The sequence below is a fragment of the Camelus ferus genome, chromosome 32, assembly GCF_009834535.1.
Source record: "Camelus ferus isolate YT-003-E chromosome 32, BCGSAC_Cfer_1.0, whole genome shotgun sequence".
Taxonomy (NCBI): domain Eukaryota; kingdom Metazoa; phylum Chordata; class Mammalia; order Artiodactyla; family Camelidae; genus Camelus; species Camelus ferus.
In genome coordinates, this window is record NC_045727.1 from 1,126,042 (window position 1) to 1,151,751 (window position 25,710).

The following is a 25,710-nucleotide window of genomic DNA, read 5'->3' on the forward strand; positions in this document are numbered from 1 at the left end:
ATGGAGTCTTCTTGGTATTTTAGAACAAAACTCAATATGAAGTTCAGTAGATAATGACTGGTTTAAAACTGGATTAAAACAAAAGGAAGAAACCCACAAAACACAGCCATGTATTCGTAACTCCTTCTAAGCATGTAAGTCTGACCTAAATTCAAATGAAATGATCTGTGACAAGGAATCCGTCTTTCTTTCCACTGTGAATCAACGACTGCGTCGTTCACTCCCTTCCAGAATCCACAGAAGGTAAGCACAGTGCGCAGTCAGCGTACCTCGGATAGAGCTACAGGCCCCTGGGTCCCAAAGTTACAGTCTTTTCTTAGGAAAAGTCACCTCTTCTGCGGATCTGATGGTACATTTACTTTGGAAAAGAGGAGGAGTTCCTTACACACACTCCCAACCTCTGTTTTAAATTACTGCTTCAGGCCTTCCTGCCAAACCTGTCATGTTTAAAGGGACTCATGGCTAAGTGTGTAAATAATTTTTAAAATTCCACTGGTAGTGATTTGGAAATAAGGGGGATTTTTTTTTCTCTTTTCTTTCTTTTTTTTTCCCCCCTCCTAGGGTTACTAAGGAATTTAACATTGTTTTAATTTGGAACACAAGTCAAGTCTATTAAAACCTCTTGTGCCCTATATATAAGACTTGCGCCTTATATCACCATAAAGTTTTAGGGTATTAAGTAATTGATTTAATTAAACAAGCAATTTTTTTCTTTTTCTTTTTCTTTTTTTTTTCACCTGGAGCCCCACCCTGGATGTGAAAAGGTTTTAGAAATGTCAAAAAAAAAAAAATGTGGAGATCTGGGCTAGACCTTATGGACCTAGGAAACGAAACCAAGGTCACCATTTGTACAGATGTATCGATGGACAAAGGGCTGGATGTCCCCAGGTTTAGGCAAATCTGAGAGTCTTTAAATATCCTAATTTTATCGTAATAGGATTTGATCCAGCAGGCATTAGCTGTTTTTGCTGCCCAGCATTCATTTTCTTTTCGGAGGGCTCTCAGTTTCCCTCTAGAGAGTCAGTCCCTGACTAACTCAGATAATAATGGGCTCAGCCAAGGTTCCACGCAGGGATCCAGGGCACAAGAACCACAGTGACTGGCTCAGGAGGGTGGTCATGTGACTCAGTAGGAGCCAATGAGAAACCACTGGGATGCTGATGGGAATTGGGGACCAAAGAGCTTGCTGTCTTTTCTTTCAAGCACTAGATCTGAGGCCACCAGCGTGTGCCGGCCAGTGGGGAGCGTGCTGGTGGCCACCAGCAAGAGCTCAAGAATGGACTTGACAAGGAAAAGGTGGGGCCAAGAATCAGAGCGAGAGAGAGAGAGAGCCGGAACCACATCTGATGACATTGTTTAGACCCCTACTTCCAACTGCGCCCGAAGTCAGCAACTGCAGACACATTAGACAAGAAATAATTGTTAGCGCTTAACCTGGTTGGGGTTTCTGTCACTTGCAACCAAAAGAGACATAAGCCAATCTGTCTGGAAAATGAACAAAGAGCCCTGGCAAGTTTCAAAATCACTCCTGAGAGGTGCTATGCCAGCGAAGGATGGCTGGGGGGCGAGGGCCCCGGGGGCTGCTGCAGGAATGACTCTGGACAGTTACCTCCTCGCTCTGGAACTCAGTTCCTAAATGAGAAAGTGGATAAGGTGGTCTTTAGAACGCCACCTCCAGAATGATCTAGTCTATGATTTTAGGGACTATGAAGAGAGCTCACAGACCTCATGATGCCTACACATGTGAACACACACACACACACACACACGCATGTATACACACACAGACATAAACAAAAACACACATCTAAGTCTCTTCCCCGATACACCCCTTGTCCCACAGACTACTCAGTCTTCCTTCGTAGGACTCACTGCTCCCTGGACGCTACAATGGAGCAGGGCAAGTGGGGCACAAAAGCTGAGACACCGCTGGCTTATCGGACCCGCACAAAATCCTTCAACCCCATTTACGGCTTCCCAATGGAAGAACAGAGAATGTGGATACACAGCGCGTTCCATACCTGAATTCCTGGGCTGCCGCTGTGCAAAGTTAAAGAAACTTCAAGTAAAAGAGTCCTCCTGCATGAGCAAGGGAATCACTGTAGCAACAGCAGCACGTCACATCCGGGTGATACTCAGCACCTTTCAAAGGGCTTTCTGGTTTTTCTACCTCTGGTCATGTTTGTAGATCCGACTCTAATCCTAATAACTGCTCAGTTTTAAAATCATTGTTAAGCATATAATGATCTCAAAAGACGTCAACAGGGCATTAGCAAAACCCAACTCCTGATTTAAATGATTTTTAACTGAGGAAAAAGGGAATAGAAGGGCCCTTTCTGAACTACACACACACAGAGCTCACACCCGTACCAGATGTCAGGTGTGCATCGCAGATTCTGCACCGCAAGGGGCCCTCTGCAGGCTCAGGCTGAACCCAGCCTGCACATCCAGCCCCACTCACAGTCCCCAAGGGCTGCCTGTTGGCCGCCCCTCGGGTCTGGGACCCACACACCAGCAAGGTGGTCTGTCCCAGGCTCAGGCCATTTGGCGGGGGATTCTGGGATCCCGGGGCCCAGGGGTTGTCTGGGGCCAGGGCTGGGATGAGGCTGACGCAGGAGAGGGGCTCCAGAAAGTAAGGCCCAGAGCAGCCCCTGCCTTGGCCAAGCTTCAGGGCATTGGGGACCCCAAGTACCGCCATCCTCCAGCCTAGGACCCTCATAAAACATAGTTTGGAAACCGCAGCCGTGAAGTATACTTGTCGACACTTGCCGCCAGAGCACCCCCCGCCCAAACCCCCCGTCCAGGAACCCTGTTTTTGGTCCCTGAGCAGAAGCAGCCCTCCCTTCCCTCTGCTCCCCCAAACACAGCACCTTCCAGAACTGGGCACTCAGGGCACTTTCCTGCTACTTGGGAAAACAGAACCTCAGCTTCCTCGGTCACTGCCAGCGTCAAAGGCACGGGGACAAGTGGCTTTTTCCAGTGTTTCGTGAATTGTCCCAGAGAAGCACTCTAATCTCTTCCGTCCTCTTCTGTTTTCAAAGATCTGTTTCTCTAGGCACCTGTGACCACTTTCAGGGGGCGGGGGAGGAGCCCCCCACCGCTCCGGGCTGACGTGACCTGAGGTTTCAGGAGGAGGGGAGGGGGTGGGGGTGACGCCCTCCAAGCTCTGCTCCCACCTTAGTGCAACTAACAATGGTGTCTCGGGTTTGTGAAATTCTCCCCTTCCCAGGAACACGACACTCACCCTTCTGGTAACCTTATCTCCCTGCACAACAGTCAGCTGAGGGGGCAGGCATTTTTAACAGCCAGACTGGGAGCAGACCCCGAATCGCAGGTCCCACGGGTCTGGCCTGCACCGTCACATCCCAGGGGGCAGGACGGCACTGCGTGGGGTTCACAGCAGATACCCCATCTTCCTCTGGCACTTCTTCATGGGTTGTCCTGGAGAAGGCTCAAATTGAGTGAAAGAAGCCATTTTTCTAAGCCAGATATCAAAGTCACTTTTCATGGGACTTAAAGTTGTCCTGTGACAGTGGAGAAGGGGGGGAGCGGTGCTTGGGTTGAAAAGGGCTGGGATGAGCAGACACAGGAGGAGACAGAAGCGAAATAATCGGGCACGAAACATTCCAGAGCTTTGGTTCACCATTTTTAAGGGTGCAGACAATTATTTCCACTGGAACCCGGAGAGGACTGAGATTCCCAACTTTCCTATAAGGCAGGAAGGAAACAGACTTTCAGTTCTGGTTCATTCATTTCAGCTCAGAATCACTCCCTGGTCGGAAAACTCCAGTGGCCTTTTCTGGTTGAATTTTTATGCCTCCATTCCTGCCAACTCCCCAGGCATTTAGCTCCAGATCTATCTTTCTTTCTTTCCTTCCTTCCTTCCTTCCTCCTCCCTCCCTCCCTCCCTTCTTTCTTTTCTTTCTTTCTCTTTCTTTCTTTCTTTCTTTCTTTCTTTCTTTCTTTCTTTCTTTCTTTCTTTCTTTCTTTCTTTCCTTCTTTCTTTCCTTCTTTCTTTCTTTCCTTCTTTCTTTCTTTTTCTTTTTCTTTTTTTACCTTCAGGCTCCGAACTATTGTTGCAAAATTATCCTTCTGTTGGGAATTTAGACGTCTCCACCTTTCAGTAGTCTTCCATCAGATACTTCGGCTGTGAAAAAAGGATTCGTTGTTCCTGGACCTTTGTTACAATTCCTTTACCACAATTTGTGGACCTAAGAGGTATATGTTCTTACTGAGATGTCCAGGGTACCAGGGACTGGATCCACATTTGTCCCTCAGACTTACGTCAAGGGTGCTGTGTTTTAGGGGAGGAATAAGAAAGGTGACGGCCCTGTGGTGGATCATTACATTTGCCTCAGATCAGCATATATTCCAAACCCTGAGACCACAGAGTATCCTCCACAAAGCTCCAGATACATCCCCTTATGGAAGCTCACAGACCACCAACCACTGGCCCTCGTGGCCCCCGTCACTGACCCACCCAGGGCATCTCAACAAGGAAACGTCTGTGTGACGCATCCTGGCCCCTGCCCACCAGAGGACAAGTGCATGACGGGAAAGACAGGATTCATCTCATCTTTTCATTTCCTTGTTAAAAATATAAAATAGGAAAGGAGTCGTTTTAGAGGGAGGGGAGAAGGGGGGGACGGGGCAGGTCGGGGTAGAGCCTAGACGTACTGCCAACAGTTGCTATTTCCTGGAGCAGAAGTTTGGCCCCGTCACACTGTTCCATATATTTGTCAAACTCAGCCTTCTCCACATCGCACTTCCCTGGCAGCCACCACCAAGAATACAGTCCTGTCCAGTCTTTGGAAACTTTTACTTTAAAACACTCTCGGTGTTCTGCTTAAATGTTACAAAGTCACAGGTTCCCTGGCCTGGAAAGAGAGAGCTATTTTAAAAGATTTATATTAACCCCTCCCCAGACACTCAATGCTCCCCACCAGCTATAAAACAAAGCACCTTTGTAGTTTGTTCAGCGACAATACAATGCACGAAGGAGGTCCCCGCTGCATTTGTTGAAGCGGTTTAACCTGTGTTAATTTCCTCATCTGGAAAAATGAGCACGAACGTGTTGGCCCTGCCAACCCACAGCTGCACTGGGGAGCCAGAGGCCATGTCAGTGACTTCCCATAAACGACCAGCCTTAACGAGATACTTCTTTGTTACCAGCTGTCACCGTGTTTGCCAGTGAGTTATTGCTGTGTAATGAGTGGGTCCAAAACGGAGTGACTTAAAATAAGAACCATTTTATTATATCTCACAATTCGGCGGGCAGGAATTCAGGCAGGGCATGGTTGGTGGTGTTGACAGAGCTCGCTCAGTGGTCCTCAGCTCACTGAGAGGCTGGCCGAGGGAGTCCCAGATGGCTTCACGCACACGTGCAGCACCGGAAGGCTAGGCTCAGGTGGACTGTCAGCTGGACAGTCCCGTGAGGTCTCCCCAGCATGGCAGGCACAGCATGATCAGACTCCGCCTGCAGCAGCTCCGGGCTCCCAGCACGAGGGTTCCAGGCAACAAACAAGATGCTTCCTGGCCTTATCTGACCTCGCCTTGGAAGTCATGTGGAGCCCATTCCACCCCAGGCTAGGGATCAAAGCAGTCGCGAGGCACCCAGCTTTAAGGGAGGAGAACCTAGACTCATCCATCAATGGGAGGAGTGTCAGAACACATGCGGGTATGTTTTAAAACTGCCCCCACAGCAGCGTTAACATATCTCCTGTTGCCCGTAGTGGGTTGGAAGTTCCGCAGACTAAGAGCTGGTCTTTCTGGAAGATGAGAGAGCTTTACCTAGTACACCATGGCCCAATCTGAATATTTTTTTTTTTTTAACACTTTTCCAGATGGAAGGAGGACACTGTGAGCTGAATTCCTGAAAAACGTGCGTGATGGGTGAGTCAGTTCCTGAGGACAGGCCCAGCCAAGATGGGTCGCAGTCATCCCACACTCAATCTGGGAGCCAACTGCTGGTGTTTAATCCCATCTCTGCGCTCGGCCTGTCCTATTGACGGCTTTGTATGGGGCTCAAAAAAGAAGCCTGAAACCCTGAATGAGGGTTCACGAAAACACAGCATGACTGCTTCACTGGGAAGAACAGTATTTCTGGCACCACAGATAATCATAGTGATGCCACCCTTGTTCCTTTTCCCCTTTCTTTCTTCTGCTCATTCTCTTTTTAAAACTTCTCTATTTCCTTCTCTATTCATTTTCCTCCTTTCACTCAACAATATTTATTAAATAACTGCCAAGTTCTGAGCCCACAGTCTAGAAGAGGTAACAGATAATCACATAATCACTGCAAACCAGGATCAGTGCTCTGAAGCAGGGGTTGGCAAACTTCTGTAAGAAGGGCCAGACAGTAAGTATTTTGGGCAGTGTGGGACTACTCGACTCTGCCATGGGAGCAGGAAAACAGCCACAAGCCCCGTAGCCAAGACACGGAAACAGCCAAGTGTGCCTCGATGGAGGAATGGATAAAGAAGATGTGAATATACATAAATGTAAACATGATGGAATATTACTCAGCCTTAAAAAAAGAAGGAAATCCTGCTATATGCAACAACACAGACAGACCTGAAGGACACTATGCTAAATGAGATAAGCCAGATGCAGAAAGACAGGTACTGCACGATCTCATGTATATGTGCAATCTTAAAAAAAAAAAAAAAAGTCTTAAGTCATAGAGAGCATGGTGGTGTGCACATAAAACTTTATTTACAAAAACAGATGGAGGGCCAGGCTTGGCCCAAAGGCTGTCGTTATTTACCTCTACTCTGGAAGAAAAGAACACTGTTCTCTGAAGATGCACAGGAAGGCAGCTTGATCTACTGTGGGACGGGGACAAGAGAGGAGGGTCCTTCCCTGAAGAAGTGACTTATTAAAGCAGGTGTTAACTGGCTGAAGGGATGCACAGAGGGACGGTGGAGACAAGTCAGAGGAGGGCATCACACACTGGAAGAACTTTACAAAGGCCCATTGGGACAGAGGGGGAAAGGGGCAAGTGAAATTAGCAAGAACTGAGACTGGGGAGAAGCTGACTGTCGCTAACTCAGGCAGGCTCTCGGCAGTCATGATAAATTGGGGCAGTTCTGATCCCAAAGCAATGGAAAACCAATGAAGGATTTTAAGAGTTAAAAAAAAAAAAAGATTTATACTTCACTTTCCTTTCTGTCAACTAGTCACGCGTTGGCCTACCAGAATGCGTCGAGCTTGCATTTTCTCGCAAAGACTTAATTTGTTAAAGAAGAGAACGTGCTGGTAAGGCTAGAGAGCAGGGGGTGTCACACTGTGGTGGTCTTTACAACCTTGGAGTAAGGTCTCAGGAATAAAGTCACACATTCCAAGGGATCAAAGTGGATAACGTATGGAAAAGTACGTTCTCAACGAGTTAAAATGCTGTTCAAACCTAAGATCTTACTATTCGTCAAGGTTGGTACTCCGGAGGGATTTCTTGAATAATTAACTAATTGGTCTCACATTTCTCACTATGGATTTTAAATTTTCTTTTAAGTGTTTGGCTCCAGAGGGTTTTAAACTATTCTGTTTCATGGTGTTAATTTTTCCATTGTCTAGACAGCTGGAGAGTCAGACAGGATTATCAGGAGGAAAGAGGCGATTTATGACCAAAAGTCACCCTTCTCAGCCAGTGGAATTTACATATTAATGACCATGGTGGCAGCTGTCATAAGAAACCTTTAAAAACCAAATCTTTTCATGTTTGTGCATTTCTGGAATTTGGCGTTGGATAGATATTTTGCATTTTTAATACACACAAAAGACCTTTTAATAAAACCACAGAAGAAAGAGATTGATGACTGTGTACTTTGTTGGGGGTGGGGATCTGGGGTAATTTTGAAGGATACACGGAATTTCTGGAGCCTTATAAGGAGTGAGATGAATTCTAATGTCCTTATTAAGATGAAGGGGAGTCATATGGCCCCTTTGCTTTGACAGAAACAAAAGGCAGAAAATGTACCCATCAGAGTTGGGACATAAAACCAAATTCAGGGTAGGAGGAATGTCAGAGGTTACACTGTTTTATGCCTGTACCCTCTTGCACATTCCCCGCAAGTGAGCGTTCCCTCCCTGTTTGAAGACCTCTGTGGACAGGGAATTCACTGACTTCCTAATTGGAATGACTTCTTTCTACAAACTTCACATCCTCTTTATAGACGTTTCTATTTGTCGGTCCCAGATCTGGTTCCCGAAGCCCGTGGAAGATGCCCAGCCTCTCAGACAGACCCTTCTTCTGCTTCCCATTGTCACCGGGGACCATCCCTTCAAGGCCACGAAGTGTCTGCTCCACCTCCAGCCTCAAGTCCGCAGTTGCAGCAAAATGAAAAAAAAAAAATGAGGAGGAAGAGTGGTACTTATATAAGGAAGACGCAACAATCCTGGAAGTCTCCACTGGATTTCCACTTGGCGCTCATCAGCCAGAGTGAGTCACGGGATCACCCGACATACAGGTCCTCCTTCTCCACGTGGGGAGTTGAGACAGAAATGTGACGGTGTTGTCAAGAGCCTTTAAAATGTTCTTAACTGTTCTTGGCCGTTTGCTTCCACGCATCTATCCTGGACAAAACTTTGCGTATAAGGACGTTTGTCCCAACAGAAGAATCTAAATGCCCGTGAAGAATAAAGCTGCTCAGTAAACTGTTAGAACCGACCAATGACGCGAGGCAGCGAAAGCTGCTTGCGATTTATCCATTTTATATCTAGTGCTTTGTATCTGCAAATCCCAGACTCCTAATATATCCCTCTCCACCCCCCACCTTCCCCTTTGGTAACCATAAGTTTGTTATCTATGTCTGTGAGTCTGTTTCTGTTTTGTAAGTTCATTTGTGTCATTTTTTTTTAGATTCCCCATATAAGTGATATCATATGGTATTTGTCTTTCTCTGTCTGACTGACTTCCCTTAGCATGATAAATCAACTATACTTCCATTAGAAAGAGAAAGAAAATTGCCCGTGAGGTTGTTAAAAACAAGGAGAAGGTTTGTAACCAACATCCATCAATAGGAGAACAAATGAATAAACTGTCAACTCACAAAATTTCATATTCATGCTGCTTATTTATTTACTCATAAGCTGAATTGTACTCAGCAATAACAAAGGAAAACTTTGCTGACTCAGAGCAGCACAGATAAATCTCAAAAAAATGGTGCTGAGGGAAAGATGACAGATAAAAAAGAAATCACACTGGATGATTCCATTTATTTGAAGGTCTAGGACTCTAGAACTAACAGAAATGGAAATCAGAACAGTAGGTGCCTGCAATGGAAAAGGGGGGAGACTGACCAAAAAAGGGTTCAAGGGGCCTTTTCTCAAGGGCTGGAAACAGTCAAGATCTCGTCTGGGGTACCGGTTACACAGGCGTGTTCATTTGTAACAGACACAGGTGTATACATCCGTTAAAACCCACCACCCTATACATTTTAAATGGACACATTTTATTATACGTAAATTATAGTACAATAATGTTGATATAAAATAATTTTTAAAAAACTGAGTTACAAAATCAGGGTGCAATATTGGAAACACAGTATAAACTATTAAAATAGGCAGGGGGAAAAAAAAGGCCAGAAGGGACAATATCAAAGAGCTCACAGTGGGGGTTTTAATTTGGGATGATGGGAATGTTTCGGAGCTCGGTAGAGGTGCTGATCACAAAACACTGAATGCACTAAATGCTGCCGAGCTGCTCACTTTAAAAGGGTTAATTTTATGCCGTGTAAATTTCATTTCAACTAAAAAAACGGTCATTGTGGTATGTCTGTGGGGAGGGTGACAGAGCGATGACTTCTATCTACCCTTTTTACCATCCTTCCCTTCCATCAACCCCTCGGAACTTCCTGCAATGCGCACTCATTAACGTTAGAACCATGAGATGATGGGGCAGTTGCTCATTTAGCAGGGACCTGGGGGAGTTTCAGGTGGTGGAAGCAGTGCCAGCTTTCCTACAGGACCCAGCTCCTGAGGGAGCTCTGGGCACAAAGGAGACAGATTTAGGATTTTCTGCTCTCCTGAATCTTAGAGCCGAGCCCTCTGCCACCCATCCCAGCACTGGAGGGAGGCATGCCTCCTCCTCCTGAGCCCCTAGGCACCTTCTGCCTCACAAAGGCCACCAGAGAATTTTCTGATGGTGCATAAGGCAACGTGACATGTACATTTCAGACATTTGCCATGGAAAACGGAGACGCAATGGCCCAACTTGCTGCCGTGTTAGTGACGACCAGGCTACTTAATGGGGATTGTCCAAGCTGTGTGCATCATTGGAGGTTTGGGCAGACTTGAGGCCAGTGGGGGTAGGGACTCCCAGCTGCAAATTTGGAGATCAGGGACCATGCCTTGGATGGCCTTCCTGGGGAGAGTCCTTTGTCAGGGGTCTGAGAGCCCCAGCTCAAGGCTCCCCTCTGGACTCGGTCCAGGCAGCTTTCAGTGGCAACTGGCTCAGCGCAGAAACCCCACAGGGAAGCAGACACCACCAGCAGCTCTAAATTCGTGATGCTTGAAAGCTCTGGGGTGAGGGGGGCTCTGGCCTCAGTGAGGAACAGCTCAATCTCAGAAAGCCATTGCCCCATGGTAAAATTTAAATCCCTACAAAAGGGGCATTGTGTGAGCTACAGGAAGCCTTTCAGGAGGCATCAATCTTGTGTCACCCAGAGATGTTTATCCTGAAGGCAATGCCATGTGGCAAAGAGTGGGGGAGTCTCGGGCAGACGGATTCATCCTGGAGGTGGCGGGGGAGGGGAGGGGGACAGGGAGCCAGGGAGGGGCCAGGAGCACCAGCAGAGAGCCAGCACCCCAAAGAAGCAGGGAGACAAGAACACGAGACAACTTCCTTCGGCCTCATCAGCAAGGACAACACCTGAATCAAGAATCCAGAGGGCGGTGGCCGGAGAAGGGCCTCGGTCTGGCAGAAAATGAGGACTTGGAGCAGAGGGTCAGAGCGCTGAGTGTAACCACACCCATTTCTTCCAGAGAAGCACGGGGTGAAAACTCATGCATTATGGGGCGTTCCTGGGACACTCCGAGGGCTTTATTCCTAAGTAAGGTCCTGGCAGATCAGAAAGAACACAGCCTTATCCCTTCTCTAGAGACAAAGACACCAGATTTATCCTCACATCAGAGAGCCAGGGCCAGGATCTGAAACGGAGAGCCTCGCCATGCACAGAGCCAGCAACAGAGGCAGACAAAGCAAACACCAGAAAGGCCACTCGGGAAGTTCTGCCTGTGGACGCCTCTGGGCTAACACTGGAGGACGGCAGTACCGAAATGTAAGTGCAACCACGAGGGGGATCCAGGCCAGAGCATCCGGACCACATTCCACGAGCCAGAGCTTTGGGATGCTCTGTCTTCTTCCTCCCTCTCCCATCGGGGAGAGTCCAGGCAGCGCCGGGCTGGTGTGCCCAGGCGCCAGAAGCCCTGCGTTCTAGTGCCACCACTGCCACATAGTGTCACGTGGCGCTGGGCGTTAACCCTCTGCTGTCCAGTTTCCTCTGTGTTGGAATTCAATGAACAACAGGGGTCAGAGCCTTTCACAGTCCATCAAGGATCCAAAAGTAGGGGCCCCGCTGTTATGATGTGGCCTTGGCCTTCAGCATCCAGTTCCCCGGTAGGAGGACAAAATCAACCTCCCAGAGAACCACTGGTCTTTGCAAAGCGCGTTTCTGCTACTAACGCAAACGCAGCACCTTTCAGCCAGAGAGCAGCCAACAGGCTCGTGTTTTGAGAGCTGGATTTTTCCATTTGGGGGCACCGAGGTTTATTTGGAAAGAGAAGCGTCCTCGTTTTACACGCCTGGCTCCAAGTAATATATTGTTTCAGTTTGACGGCTGGTCTTTTCAGCCAAGGCAGACTGAGCCACACCAGCGAGAAGAAAGAACAGTGGGAGAGAGAGAGGAACAGGACGGGTGAGGTATTTCCTGAAACGAAATCCCATCTGATTGAACTTAAAAATAGCAGGAAAATCAACACTTCAGAGACTGACTTTTTGAAAAAGTCAGGGTGCGGGGGTGGAGGAAGGAAACTTCCCATGTTTGGCCCCCGAAATGCCGAGGTCTTATTTGCCAGAGTGATGGGCCAGAAGCCAGTAAAAGGAACACAGACTGTCTGTCCCGAATTTGGTGGCAACAGGAGAAAGATGGGGTTTGGATTTTGAAGAGCAGAGAGGAAATAGGGCTGGGGCTTTCCTGTCTTTCTTGGAGAAGAAAGAAAAAGGCTCCCAGCTGGGAAGGATTGTTATGTGATGTTAATGGCTGGAAGGCTGGTTCCTCCAATTAAGGAAGTGTAAGGGGACTCCACACGGAGCCCGGAGGCTGGAAGAGACGTCCCGGGAGGTTGCGCAGTCTCTGATTTATCCCATCAGATAAACCGAGGGATGGAGTAACCCAACCACGCCCCCCCACTCCTTCCAGGTGAGACAGAGATGAAACGCTTTCACAAGGGGCAGACAGGAACGGGTAACAGGGTCAAAAGTAAGAATGCAATGGTGGCGATTTTACTAAGCCTCCTGGAACAGTAGGAGAAAAATGGTGATTTCTCACAGCACGCTGGAAAGATGAGGCAGGAAGTCAGATTTCCAACAGGAGACGTGAGTCTTTCTCTGCGTATTTGCTGGAGATGGTGGTACCCCTCAACCCTGATGTGGGAATTGACAATTTGCAATGGAGGCTCCAGCCCCAAAAGATTTGGGAGGGGGAGAATTAGGAGAATTTAAGGCCTTTCTGGCTCAGCAGGAGCAAACACTGGAAAAATAGGTGGATGAGGATAGGGGAGCAAAACATGCCTGATTTTGTCTTTGGTTTTGCATTTCTTTGGAATCTGGGTTGCAGTTGCCTTATCTCCATATTTGGGGCCTTTCAAAGTGCAGCCCCAGGTGGCCTGTGCACTGTCTGCACTCCGCTCCTTGGTCTGCGGTCTGCACGACTGCATTCATTGGCTCCAATTTTCCCTCCACAGCGGTACTTTCTCCTCTTCCTGACTTCCCATGGGATCTGTTAGCTGTCTCATCCAGTGGTGCACCTAATTCTCTTTCATTTGCACTGTGGAGCACAGTTTGGGTAAGTGCCCGAATTGTTTATTTCTCACCTGTTCGCCCTCTCCTGGCCACGCCAAGGTTCCCTCCTTTCCAGCTCTTGGATCTTCCCCCCTCCCTGGGTGAGCGCTCCATCAACTCACCCTCTCTCCCGTCTGTCCGATCTCTCCCTCTACGTTTGTTCCTGCTCCTTGGATTGTAAATTACCCGGTCTCTGGGAGAGCACGGACGACGACCCTGAGCCCTCTCCTGGCTTGTACTGTCAACCTTCGCAGAAGAACAGTTTTGACCTTGGTTTCCTTACGCCTCTTCTGGGCCCTCACCCCTTGCAAAGTACCGTCTGCTAAAATGGTCGGTCCCAGCTCTGCTTTCCGGTGACCTGCTGGCTGCAAAGCCCCAGGATGCCCAAAACAGACCTTGGAGGTCACCTGGTTGTACAAACAAGGAGACAGAGACCCACAGGGGCCGAAAGCCTTGCCCAAGGCCACACTCATATTTGGTGGCACCGTCCGGCGTGGCGTTAGTGCAAGCCAGAGATACAGCTACATTAAAAAGCAAAAAGAGACAGATGAGATTAATTTAACAAACAGGTGTCATTTTCAATATATCGAGAATCTTTCCATCTCAACATGGAATCAACATACATATGAATGAGGTCGTCTGCACTCTTTTTGGGTCCTGAGTGTCTGAAACCCAGTGTGAGTGCGGTTTAGGTTTGCAGCCCATCCAGATTGGCACTGCCCCATCCCCCGCGCTCCAGGGCCACGGGTGGCTGGTGGCTGCCAGGTGGGACCGCCCAGCTCGAGAGCCCCGGTGCCAGGCTCCCAGTCCAGGGCTCTCTCCCCAACACCCAGCTGGGCGAGGCCACTGGGATGTCCGCTGCCACGCCTCCCACACCGCGTGACTCTGGGCGTCACCACCATCTGCTCTCACCTGCGGTGCTCCTGAGCCTGCATCCTTTGGGTTTTCACTTGCGTCCCTCTCCCCGCTCTGGCTCTCCCTTCCTACTCACACTCCAAACGTGGGTGTTCCCTCGAGGTAAGTCTGTTGAGGTCGATAACAGCAGTGACGGCCTCCTCCATGGTCATCTCCTCAACCTGAGTGTCATCCCCAGTGTTCTGCTGAACCGTGCTCTGCTCTAAGCGTTTTCCACGTCAGAATTCATCCAATACTCACAGCCGCCCCAAAAGGCAGGTTCTATGATTGTCCCCCATGTATTTAGTTTTCCTTTTGCTGCTGTAACAAATGATCACAAACTCAGTGGCTTAAAACAGCAGGATGTGTTATCTTGTAGTCCTGGAGTCAAGTCCGGGCTGAAAGCACGGTGTCAGCGGGGTGCCTTCCCTCCCAGAACCTCTGGGAGAGGATTCATAGCCTTGCTTTTCCAGCTCCTAGAGGCCACCTGCCTTCTCCGGCTCAGGGCCCCGGGTCCTGTCTTCACAGCCAGCAGCAGTGGCTGGCTTCCTTTCCCCATCAGATCGCTTCAGTCTCCTCTCCTGTCTCCCTCTTCTTTGGTTCCACCCGGGTAATCCAGGACACCCTCCCCGTCTTCAAACCAGCTGCAGTCTTAATTCCCCTTTGCCATGTAACCTAACACAGTCACAGGCCCCAGGGATTAGGGCGTGGGCATCTTTACCCTGCCTCCAACACCCCTCTTTGCAGATGAGGAGAGAGAGGGCTTAAGTAGCTCACACAAGGTCACCCAGCTGTAGCTCCTGCTGACTCTGGTGCTTTGACATCTGTCAGACCCAGCCCTTCCCCGGCACGCCCACTGCTGACGTCCTGGTGTGGGACCTCTGACCTCACACTCAAGGGGGTGCCGATGCACCTGCCAAAGCCTTTCCTTCCGCAGCCCAGGCACGTTACAGCTGTCATTTCCTGGGTGCCTTCGGCAGCGTTACTTAAAACTGATGGATTAATTCAGAAAGTGTGAAGAAAGATGGATTCTCTGAAGAATCATCCCACTGAAATAGAGTCCTTTGCAAAAATTCAGATGCACGGTCACGCTCTCCCCGGGCGCCGCACACAGGGGGCTGAGGCGGTTGTCACAATGCAGGCAGGGGGCCGGGGTCCATCTCCTCACCTTCCCCCCCACCGCCCCCGGACAAGGGCAGCCTTAATTGAAATGGGCCTCAGAGAGGCCAGTTCCAATCAAGGTGGCCATTCTCACCCCAGCCAAGAACACGAGTGCTTGTTTTCAGATCATTAAGCACTGTCTCCCCAGTAGCCTGGTTTCCTCCATTTTTATACACAGACTGTTCAGAAGGAGAGCGAAAACCTCAAATCCATTCACCCACTGCAGCTGAATGTTCCAGAAAGGTCGATTTGGGACAAATCAGCTGCAGGCTTCTCCAGTCTCTGTGGCTCCTCCCTCGGTTCAGAAGCTCCCCGTCCCGCACCCCCAGCCCCACAGAGATAGGGAATGATGCGTCCCTCCCCCAGCTCGCCGCCACCCCCACCCCATCTCTGGCTGACATCCAGTGAAGGACGCACAAAAGGAGCGGAAAGCGAGCCCCGAGCAGCCACAGCACCTTCCCCAAACCCACCTGACTGGTCAGGTCTGGCCCTCAGTCTCCTTACAGATGGCCCCACGCCTCACCCAAAGATAAAGTTCACTGTTAAAGGCTGAAGGAGCCAGGAGCAGTACTGGCTCAAATTCCTCAGAACTCACAGACCAACCTTCCACTCACCAGAACGTAAAAAAGTAGATTCTGTCTCGTGATAGTGTGACTTCTACGGAGAAATATGTTTTTGATCTTTGTCCCTGTTCCTAGCACAAAGCTCCTAAAACCCTTGGACTTTCCTAAGTGATAAGGGAGAGAAAGGCGTGTTTTGCTATCCTTAACAAGCCCTTTCGACCAGTTTATGTTAATGAGGTGACTTCTGGAGATCCCCGAAGGATGGGGACTGGTTGTCAGGGGAACCAAGTACTTAGAGGGCTGGACCGTTCACTCCCACCTCCTGACCTCCGACCTCCGACCTCCAAGGAGGTGAAACGGGCTGAAGGTTGAACTGATCGCCAGTGGCCAGTGATTTCATCAATCGTGCCTGTGTAATGGAGCCTCCAGAAAAACCCCAGAAGGACGGGGTTCAGGGAACTTCCGGGTTTGGTGAGCCCTTGGAGGCACCGGGAGGGTGGTGCATCTGGGAGGGCGTGGGCGCTCCGAGTGCCCTCCCACATACCTGCCCTCGGTGTCTCCTCCATCTGGCTGTTCCTGAGGTATATCCTTTTATAATAACCAGCAGCCTAGTAAGTAAACAGTCTTCCCGAAGTTCTGTGACCCATTCTAGCAATAATCGACCTTGAGGAGGGGTTTGTGGAAACCTTCGATTTACGGCCAGTCGGTCAGAAGCACAGGTGACAACCTGGACTTGTGATGAGTATCTGAAGCTGGAGGGGGGGGCGGTTTCATGGGGCTGAGCCCTGAACCTGTGGGATCAGACGCTGTCTCTGGGTAGACAGGGTGAGGATTTGCGTTCAGCTATAGGACACCCAGCCGGTGTCAGAGAGCTGGAGAACTGCCTGGTGGTGGGGGGACCCCCACCCACACCTGGTCTGAGAAGTGTGAGTGCTGGCAGTCCAGCATCTGGGTCCCGGCACCCCAGCCCAGTCCCAGGGCCAGGCTGAGTGTCCCCTCAGCACCTGCAGGCCCTCGCCTGCAATTACCCATGTCACGGGAGGCTGCTCATCTGACAGATGCGTGCAGGTGGCCCACGAAATTCATCTCAGGCCACGGTCTGCACGGCTTTCTTGTCAAATCTGCAATCAGAGCCCCTCACCAGGAGCGACATGGGCCCATTTCAATCTCATCTCCTCTCGCTTATTAAATGAAAATAAATGGAGACCGAAGGAGACAAGTTACGTAACAGCACTTCCAAAGGCGCCCAGCAGGATCAGGAACTCAGGCTCCAAATTCTCGCCCGCTCTGGGCACACCCTGCAGGAGGGCCCAGGCCCTGTGGGACACCCAGGAAGTGAGCTGATGAGAAAGGACAGCGCCCCCTCTCCGGAAGAACATCAATGTTAGATGCGTGCTCTGTGAGCAAAAGTCCTGAAAATGGAATCAACGGACACGAAAAAGTGAGCATTAAAAGACAAAGGGGCTCAGCGACACGGAAATGGACACAAACGTGGTACCCATGTGGAGGTCCTGGTTTGGATACTGTGCTATTGTTACAGAAGATATAACTATTGGGGGAGGCCGAGCAGAGGGGCCGGGGATGGTCTGTACCATTTTTGCAACTTTCTGCAGAGTCTATCATTATGGCAAGACAAAAAGTTGTGGGTTTTTTTTTGGTTTTTTTTTTTTTTGGAAGGGAAAGGGCTTGTAGCTGAAAAAGGGGAAGGTGGGAGGGAGGGAGAGAGATAGGAGGGCTGGAGAGAGAGGGGAGAGGCAGAGCCGGAAGACAGAGAGAGAGCCCTGTACTCTGTCACTGGGTGACAGAGGTGGCACTCAGGGAGGGTGTCCAGGGACGCTTACGGGGGCAACGCCACTGCCTTTGGTTTGGACAGGCCCGGCTCCACTCTGCTTCCAACTGGTCCGAATTAAAAGCTATCTCCAAGAAGTGCTTGGAGGGGCAGATTTCTCCTTATTATTTATCCTGGACCCATACCCAGTGGAAAAAAACGCCTTTGAAGGCATTCGCTTAGCTCCGGGGCCTGTTTTATTTGGAGAACAATTGGAAATGATGAGCAGCATTAAATGCAAATTCTACTTGGCAGCTCCCTCCGGAGGCAGGACAGGATGCGTTTCCCATATGTGGGCCCACGTGCGGGTGGAATCTTAAGTGCAGGCCCGGGCTCCCGGTACTAGCAAGGCAACCAGGCTACTGGGCTTCTCTGTTATTTCCCTCCGAGGAACCAGCGTTTTTTCCAACCGCGAGGTGGGTTATTCCAATGGCTCCTGGCCTGACTTCCAGCAATGCTGATCCTGGAAGATTAGTTCCAAATTCTGCAGCCTAAGGTGAAATATTCGAATGTTCTCAGCAGAAACTAGTTTTATTTGACTTAAAAGGACACAGACCGTGGTGACGGGGGCTGGGAGGTGGGGGGAGCTTGTCATGAGCGGTGGAAAATTTATTCCAAATCTCCACTTCGCATTTTTAAAAAATTTTTTTTAGCCTGAGATATATATTTTCCTGACAACATGGAACAGAAACAGGCAGCAGTTCCCCAGCGTTAACTTTCAGATCATATCCACAAGGTAAATAAAGCATAAATTAACCAATTACAATAAAATACCGGATAAATGCCTTTCACAACTCTGAATTTCCCAGGAAAACACTTCCAGCTGTGACCCCTGACTTGCGATGCCGGGGCTGAGCGAGGCCTGAGTTTGTTTATAAAGGATGGAGCTGTGTCTCCGTCTTCACGCTCCAAGGGGCTTCTGCCTTTCACCTGAAGTGAACCAAAGAGAAGCAAAGGGTTTTAAAAGTCACTGGCAAGCAGAGATAACCCTAGACACTTGCAGGGCATCCGATCATGACACATCCATCAGAAATCCGCTTTTCATAAATTAGAAATAGACGCCTAAGGATGGAGCAGAAAGAATGCCAAAGTTAGCAGCCTTGATCTGGTGAGAGTAATGGTTCATCAGACAGAGGATGGGGGGCGAAATGAGGTCTAGAGGGCTGGAGGGCCCTCAGCTTGTTTTTGTAAATGAAGTTTTTTTTTTTTTTTATTGGGGACATACACAAAAAGAATTATTTATTATGTAGGCAGATAGGGGCAGAGGGTCCCCAGAGAAAGAGAACTAGACATGGCTTTCTTGACATAAGAGAAGCCATTTTTGGCCCAAGTCTTTTTGAGATCTAAGCCTGGCCACAATGCTTGTCCTTGAACAGGTCTCAGGAATATTTTTTTTTTTTTTGTAAATAAAGTTTTATTGGCACATGCCCATGCTCCTTCATTTACCGATTGCCTATGCCTGGTCTCTTGTTATAAAGGCAGAATTTAGCTGTGACAGAGAACACATGGCCCACAAGGCTGAAGATGTCTGCAGTTTACAGATTGGGGAGCTGAGATGACACTGTGGTGGCTGGAATAAGAAAAGGACACGGCAGAGTGGCCAGCAGAGGGACCGAGGCAGCAAGAGGCTGGCTGGCAAAAGGCACGGGGCTGATGAGGGTGGTGAGACAGTGCTCAGTCCTCACACCGCCTGCCACTAGCTGTATTAGCCATCCGTGCTGAGTAACAGACCTGTCACAAGCTCAGTGGCTCCAAACAGCGCTTATAAGCTCCCAGCTCTGCAGGTCGGCAGCCTGGTGCGGTGGGCTGCGTTCTCTGCTCGGCGTCCTCACCTGGCTCAGATCAAAACTGCACTGTCGTCAGAAGCTTGGGGTCCTCTCCCAAGGTCACGTGGCTGTATCAGAATTCAGTTCCCGGGCTTGTAGGACTGAGGTCCTCATGTCCCTAGTGGCTGGCTTGCAGCTCCCAGAGGCCACCCAAAGCTCCTTGCCACACGGCCCCCTTGGAGAACACCAAATCCCTCTCGTCCTTTGAATCTTTGACTTCCTCTGTCGCTGACCTCTAGACCCAGGTGTAAGAGGCTCCTGTGATTAGGTCAGGCCCACCTGGCCAGCTCCCTATCATAAAGTCAATTGATTTGGGACCTTAATTACATCAGTTGCACCCAGAATAGTTTTTGAATAACTGAGAGAACACCAGGAGCTGGAATCCTGGGGCCATGTGTTATAATTCTTCCTACTCCATCACCTCACACCACCCTGCACAGCACAAAGTCAGTAGGTAATGCCTGAAGTCAGTAAACCCAAAATAAACCACAAGAGCCTGTCACTCACAGGCGTGGGAGCACCCAGAAGAACTAAAACCCAAAACGGTTCAGTAGAGGTATGCTCTGGGGCTGGGAGCTGTCACTCACCACTAGCACACCATTCTAGACCATTTGATTTGAAAATTTTGTGCATATATTACTTTGATAGTGATTGTTTTTAACAGAGGGTAAAGAAAAGAAGTCAACCCCACTGGCTTTCTTCCCCTGGAAGTTCTCACCTCAGCTTTCTCGTCTTCAAATTACCGACACCTGCGACCATCTTTACTTGCTCTTCTCCAACCCCGAGGGTCCGTTCTCCTCAAGGGCAACTCACCTAGCTGTGCCCTTGACCCCAAGCCTCCCTCGGCCTCTCCTGTGACCTTGCTCCAACTGATGAGCCTCGTCCATCCACCATCTGCAAACCCTCCTTCTCATTTGGGCTCCCCTAGAAGCAGACTCTGAGGCCAGCAGGTGAATGCAAGTTTTTCATTTGGGAGGCGACCCCCTGGAAGCACCAGATGGGGGGCAGCCCATTAAGGGTCTCCAAGCAGGTCACTGCTGGGGAATCCCAGGAGGCCACATAGAGCACACCTCAGTGACCCCAACCAAGGGGCGAGGAAGCCAGCACATTTATCCACCAAACCCCATCTGTTCCGGTTGAGGCTGTGGCCGGGGCGCCAGCCAGGAATGCCACGTGCACCATGGTGGCTCCCGTTCCCAAAGGTAAAAGAGGAAGCTCTCGAGCAGGGCGTCACAGCTGCCCTTGGTCAAGTGCCTTCTGTGCGTGGATGCGAGGGCCCAGGGGATACAGGCAGCACCTGCGACACCCATCGCCTCTCCCTCTTCCCTCCAACAATGGTGGCTTAATCTTCATGCAGCACTGCATGGCTTCCTAGGGCTGCTGTAACAAATGACCACAAACTAGGAGGCTTAACACAACAGACATGTGTTCTCTCACGGTTCTGGAGGCTAGAGGTCCAAAATCAAGGTGTCTGCAGGGCTGGGCTCCCTCTGAAGGCTCTAGCATCAGTCTGTCCCGTGCCTCTCACCCAGCTTCTGGTGGTTGCCAGTGGTCCTCGCTGTTCCTGGGCTTGCAGACACATCGCTTCAATCTCTGCCTCCGTCTTCCCGTGGCCTCCTCCCTTGCGTGTCTGTGTCCACATTTCCCACTTCTCATCAGGACACCAGGCACTGGATTAGAGCCCACCTTCATCCAGCAGGACCTCATCTTAATTCGATCACATCTACAAAGACCCTATTTCCAACTGGGGCCACATTCACAGGTCCCAGGGGTTAGGACATGGACGTACCTTCGGGGGACAATTCACACCCTACAGCAAACATTCACAATGGGCCAGGCTCTGTGTTAAGCATTTTACACATTGAGGTCTCGCACGACACTTCTGAGGTCGGCACTATGCTGATCCCCGTTTTACAAGGGAAGCCCAGAAGGGTTAAGTAATTTGCCCAGGCTCACACAGCTAGTCAGTGGCTGAGCCAAAAATTCAAAGCCCACTGTCAGACCCCCGTTCTAGCCAGTGCGCAGACTGCCTCCAGTTTCTCCCACCAGCCCCTTTCCGTGACTTTAAGCCCTCTTCTAACTGTGCTTTCATCTTCCTCCTTTTCTCATCCAAACTTCTCAGTCCATCAACATGCACTGTTGATCGTCTTCTAGGTGCCGGGTCCTGGACGAGATGCTGGGGACACACTGAGCAGAAACAGGCACCTGCGTGTCTGTCCAGCTGTGTTGTATGTTTCCCCAGAAACTGCCTTACACCACTCTGGGCAACGGCGCACACTGTCTGGAGGCAGAAGAGATGCTAACCAGATCCTCGCCCAGGCAAGTGGAAAACTGAGAGGGTGACAAGGGCTGTGAAGCCAAGAGGAAGCTGGCCCTGTAAGGGCGGTCAGAGACGCTAGCAGGTGAGGACTGGATTTGAGAGGGGAAAGGGGAGGGCCCTCCAGGCAGAGGGAACAGCAGGTGCGAACAGGACGGGACCTTAACCTGCTCCTGTCCCAGAAAGAGAAGCCACCGGGCTAGTAAGAGAGATCCTCGGGGAAAGACCTGGTCCAGGGCCGCGGTCAGCAAATGTTTTCTGTAAAGGGGCCAGGTCACAGACAGGCCTCGTAAACCAGGCAATCAGTTTCAAAACGACTCGGCTCTGCTGCCGCGTAGGGCAAAGCAGACAATGTGTAAATGAGGGGCGTGGGTGGTGCTGATAGAACTTTATTCATGGACACAGATTTGAATTTCATGTAATTTTCATGTTATAAAAACATTATTTTACTTTCGACCCCCCCCCCCCATCATTTTTAGCTGGCAGACTCGTTCAAAAACAGGTTGAGGGCCAGACTCGCCCCACGGGCCTTAGTCAGCCAAGGGCTCCTGAAAGGGTCCTCAAGCTGGGGTGTCTGTTGTAGGTTGCAGCTCCTGTCTGTCACACCCAGAGCTGCAGTTAAGTCGTGTTACAAATTACCACCTGGTCTTGGCAATGCTCTGGGGCATTTAGAGATGGGTCTGCTAGTCCGACTGGCCACAAGATGGCCAGAAGCGACCTGTTAAAGAACAGAGCCCCAGTTTGGAGAGAACCACCAGGTCTGCAGCATTCCTTGAGAAATCCCAGAAAGAGGAAGAATGAGAAGCTTAGTAAAAGACCAGATTTCCTGGGTGAAGCGAATGGGAACTCAAACTGGAGGCATGCAAGAGAAACACACCAGGGGCGTCCCTCCCTCTCTGCTCCCCTCCCTTCTCTTGTTTTCTTTCCTGCCTTGTTCTGAAAGGGATCTGAGGCAGCTTACAGGGCAAAGTGCAATTCACCGCAGTGGACTGTGAGGTAAGAAATAAAAGAGACCTGGTCCAAGAATGAGGCTCCTTCAAAACCGTAGCCCACGTTGCCCTGCACACTTGAACTAGCAGGTGCACGGAACTTGACGGGGAGTTTTCTAGAAGCCACAGTAAGAATGAAAATCTGGTCATACAGCCTAACTCAGTGTCCCTAACAAAGGATGGCGTGACTGCTCAGTGCTGTCAGGTGTTCTCAAAGAGAACAGCCCAAAACATCAAGGCAGACGTCCCCCAAACCCTGTAGGTTTGGACACAAGGGTGACTCTGGTAAGACCGCTTCTCCAACAACCCCACCACCGTCCAGTGCGGGACGCTCCCTGCAATTCAGTCAAGGCACTAATTACAGGTGAACACATAGTAAACCCACACCAGGTCACATGGGTCAGTTAATTCTCCAGCGGCTGGCACACCGCAGTCTCCGGAAATCACTGAGCTGGTTGCCTTCACCCATCCACTGTTAGATTTTAGACTGTCTAGAACAGAGGTCTGCAAACTACAGTCACAGGGCCAAACCCAGCTCACAGCCCGCCCCTGTAAATAAAGCTTTACTGGCACACAGCCACGCCCACTCCTTACGGGATCGTCTGTGGCCGCCTCTGAGCTACAACGGCAGAGCTGGGTGTTGCAACAGAGTATCTGGCTCGAATATCATAAAATTAGCACCAAGCCCTTAAGAGCAAAAGCGTGCAACCCCTGGTCTAGAGGAATGGAAGGACCACACGCCCTTCAGGTCGGCCCTCCACAAAGACTGTGCCAGCCAAGTTCCTGGCAGGTGCGAAGCGGCAGTGAGTTCAACGTTACACTTCCTGGCAAGTACCTGGCGGGGACTACTCAACGCTGACAGTTATAAATGGGGCCACGCACCTGAGCCAACATTGTGGGCTGACCTTCAGAATCCTGACAAGGACAGGTGCCTGCATAGGAACCTGTCGACTCCTGCTCAGCAGGGAGAGAAGAGAATGTCCATGTGCCAAGTTTACCTTTAGAAGCAACTGTGCATCCCCACCCATGCACAGATCAAGGAGCAATTCAAAGTCCCATTTCTGTTTCACCGAGTACAGAAAAGCTAATTTTAGCCCAGAAATTTCTTAAGGGCTACACACCCAATCCAAAGCTCCAGTGCGCAGCTTAGCACTAAGGTAGGTTCTTCCCTGTGAAGGGTCTCAGCCCCCTTGAGACCCCGCCTGCAGCCCCTCAGCCCACCTGAGTTTACCTGCAGATGCGGTGAGCACTTCCGGTGCAGGCAGACAGCCCCTCTCTCCGAATGCCTGCCTCTCCCCTTCCCCCCCACCCCCCGCCCCACGGCTTACTCTGGGGGACGCTCAGTCTGTCCCCACAGAAGCCTGGAAGAGCTAAGGATTTAACGCCTCCAGGGCAAACCCAACTAATAAGGAATGAGAGTCAGTGGATAAACAGCCCAGGCGACCTGCCCTTGGTGGCTTCTAAGGCTGGTCCGTGCAGTTCCAAAGGGGACCCTGATGGGACTGAGCCTCAGTCACCACAGTGGTAACCAGCTCCTTAACGCATCCATTTTTGGAGTTTTCTCCCTTCCCAGTTCCCTCTTCTGTGCTTCCCAGAATCACTTACTGGATAAGCTACGTGCCCCCACATGCTGTCTCAGCACCTGTGTTTGGGGCACCCAAACGAGAGCCACGGAACCTCCAAAGACAGAGTGCGTACAAAGCATACCATGAATTCGTTCACTCGCATGACCCACTCCGGAGGATTGCTATTCATTAGCCTGCTAAAAGTTGGAAAACATCCACCAAAGTTAATAACATGGGCTTAAAAAAAAAAAGTTGAAATGCTACCCTCGTTTGTTCTGGAAAGAATTAGAGAGAGGGGCCAACTGCCTGTTAAGACTCAAAGATGGTAAAGATACCATACCCCGTATACTAAAAGAAAAAAGTCTTCTATGTGCGATCTCTGTGATGGCCCACGTTGACCGTGGGACAGTTTCTGAATATGTGTCTGTCTCCCCTGCCGTGTTGTCAGTTATAGGAGGAGACTCAGGAGGCACCCCTCTATTACAGGATTAACAGGCGTCCAACAGATTCACCTTCTAAAATGTTTGCTCTTTTTTGCATGTTTGGTGGGGGAAAGCTTCATAAATAAAAAAGGGAAATCAGGCTAAGATAGCTCTGTGAGCCCCCTCAGGGTGTTGGACGCCAGCGAGGCTGGAGTTCGAGGTCCACACTCAGCCTCTGGGCTCAGCCATGTGACTTGCTTTGGCTAAAGAGATGTTAGCAGACTTGATACACTTAGAAGCTTGGAAAAGCCCTTGGTATTTCCCCTTGCCTCTTACACCTCCTCCAAGCCCACACCTGAGCTAGCCAGATGAAGGACAAAAAAAAAGAAAGCCAAGCAGTGTCCCAAGCATCCCAGCCAGTGCTCTCCTAGATGGGCCAATAGTTAGCCAATCCTCAGGCATCTGAGTGAGCCCAGCCGAGACCAGAAGAACCACCTCACTGACCTGCAGACCCATGAGCTAGATAAGTGCTCTTGTCTTAAGCCACTGGGGGTTTGGGGCTGTTTGTTACACAGCATTATGGTGGCAATAAATAACTGATACATCTTTCTTGTCTGAAAAATCACACTTAGAGACAGGTTTCCTGTGCCACTGCCACAGACAGTGGCACACTGGTGTATGACAAAGTGAAGACAGAACACCTCTTCTGTGAAAGCTAAACCTCCATGGAGGTACTTCCTAAATAGTTCTAACAACATCAGAAAGAAACACAATTTTGGAGCCCCTGAGGCATCAGAAAAGGTTGCTGTCAACATGCTCCCTGCCAGGGGCCAGTCCCCTTCGATGGCTTGTTTCATCTGCTTAATCCATTTTGCTACAAGAATTTACGGCGTCTTCTGACAAAACCCAGGTGAGTAGGACTAAGCTGGGAAAAACGTAGACAGTGAGTGCATGTCAGAATCCAATGCAATATGGCCAGGATATAAAACAGGGATGAAGGGGGAGTGGGGGGGGGGTGGAGGGATAAATTGGGAGTTTAGGATTTGCAGATACACACTAGTATATATAAAATAGATAAACATGTTTCT

At 50.0% G+C, this 25,710-nt stretch overlaps 1 protein-coding gene and 1 long non-coding RNA gene across 3 annotated transcripts in view; one reads left to right on the forward strand and one right to left on the reverse strand.

Moving 5' to 3' along the window:
• Positions 1-25,710, reverse strand: part of LOC106728837 (refilin-A) — a 234,102-nt gene that overhangs the window by 137,590 nt on the left and 70,802 nt on the right. The window lies entirely within an intron of this gene.
• Positions 11,202-25,593, forward strand: LOC116660877. The gene is made up of 4 exons (XR_004316520.1): positions 11,202-12,416; positions 12,961-13,061; positions 21,484-21,731; positions 25,255-25,593. It is a non-coding gene; the product is annotated as an uncharacterized LOC116660877 (long non-coding RNA).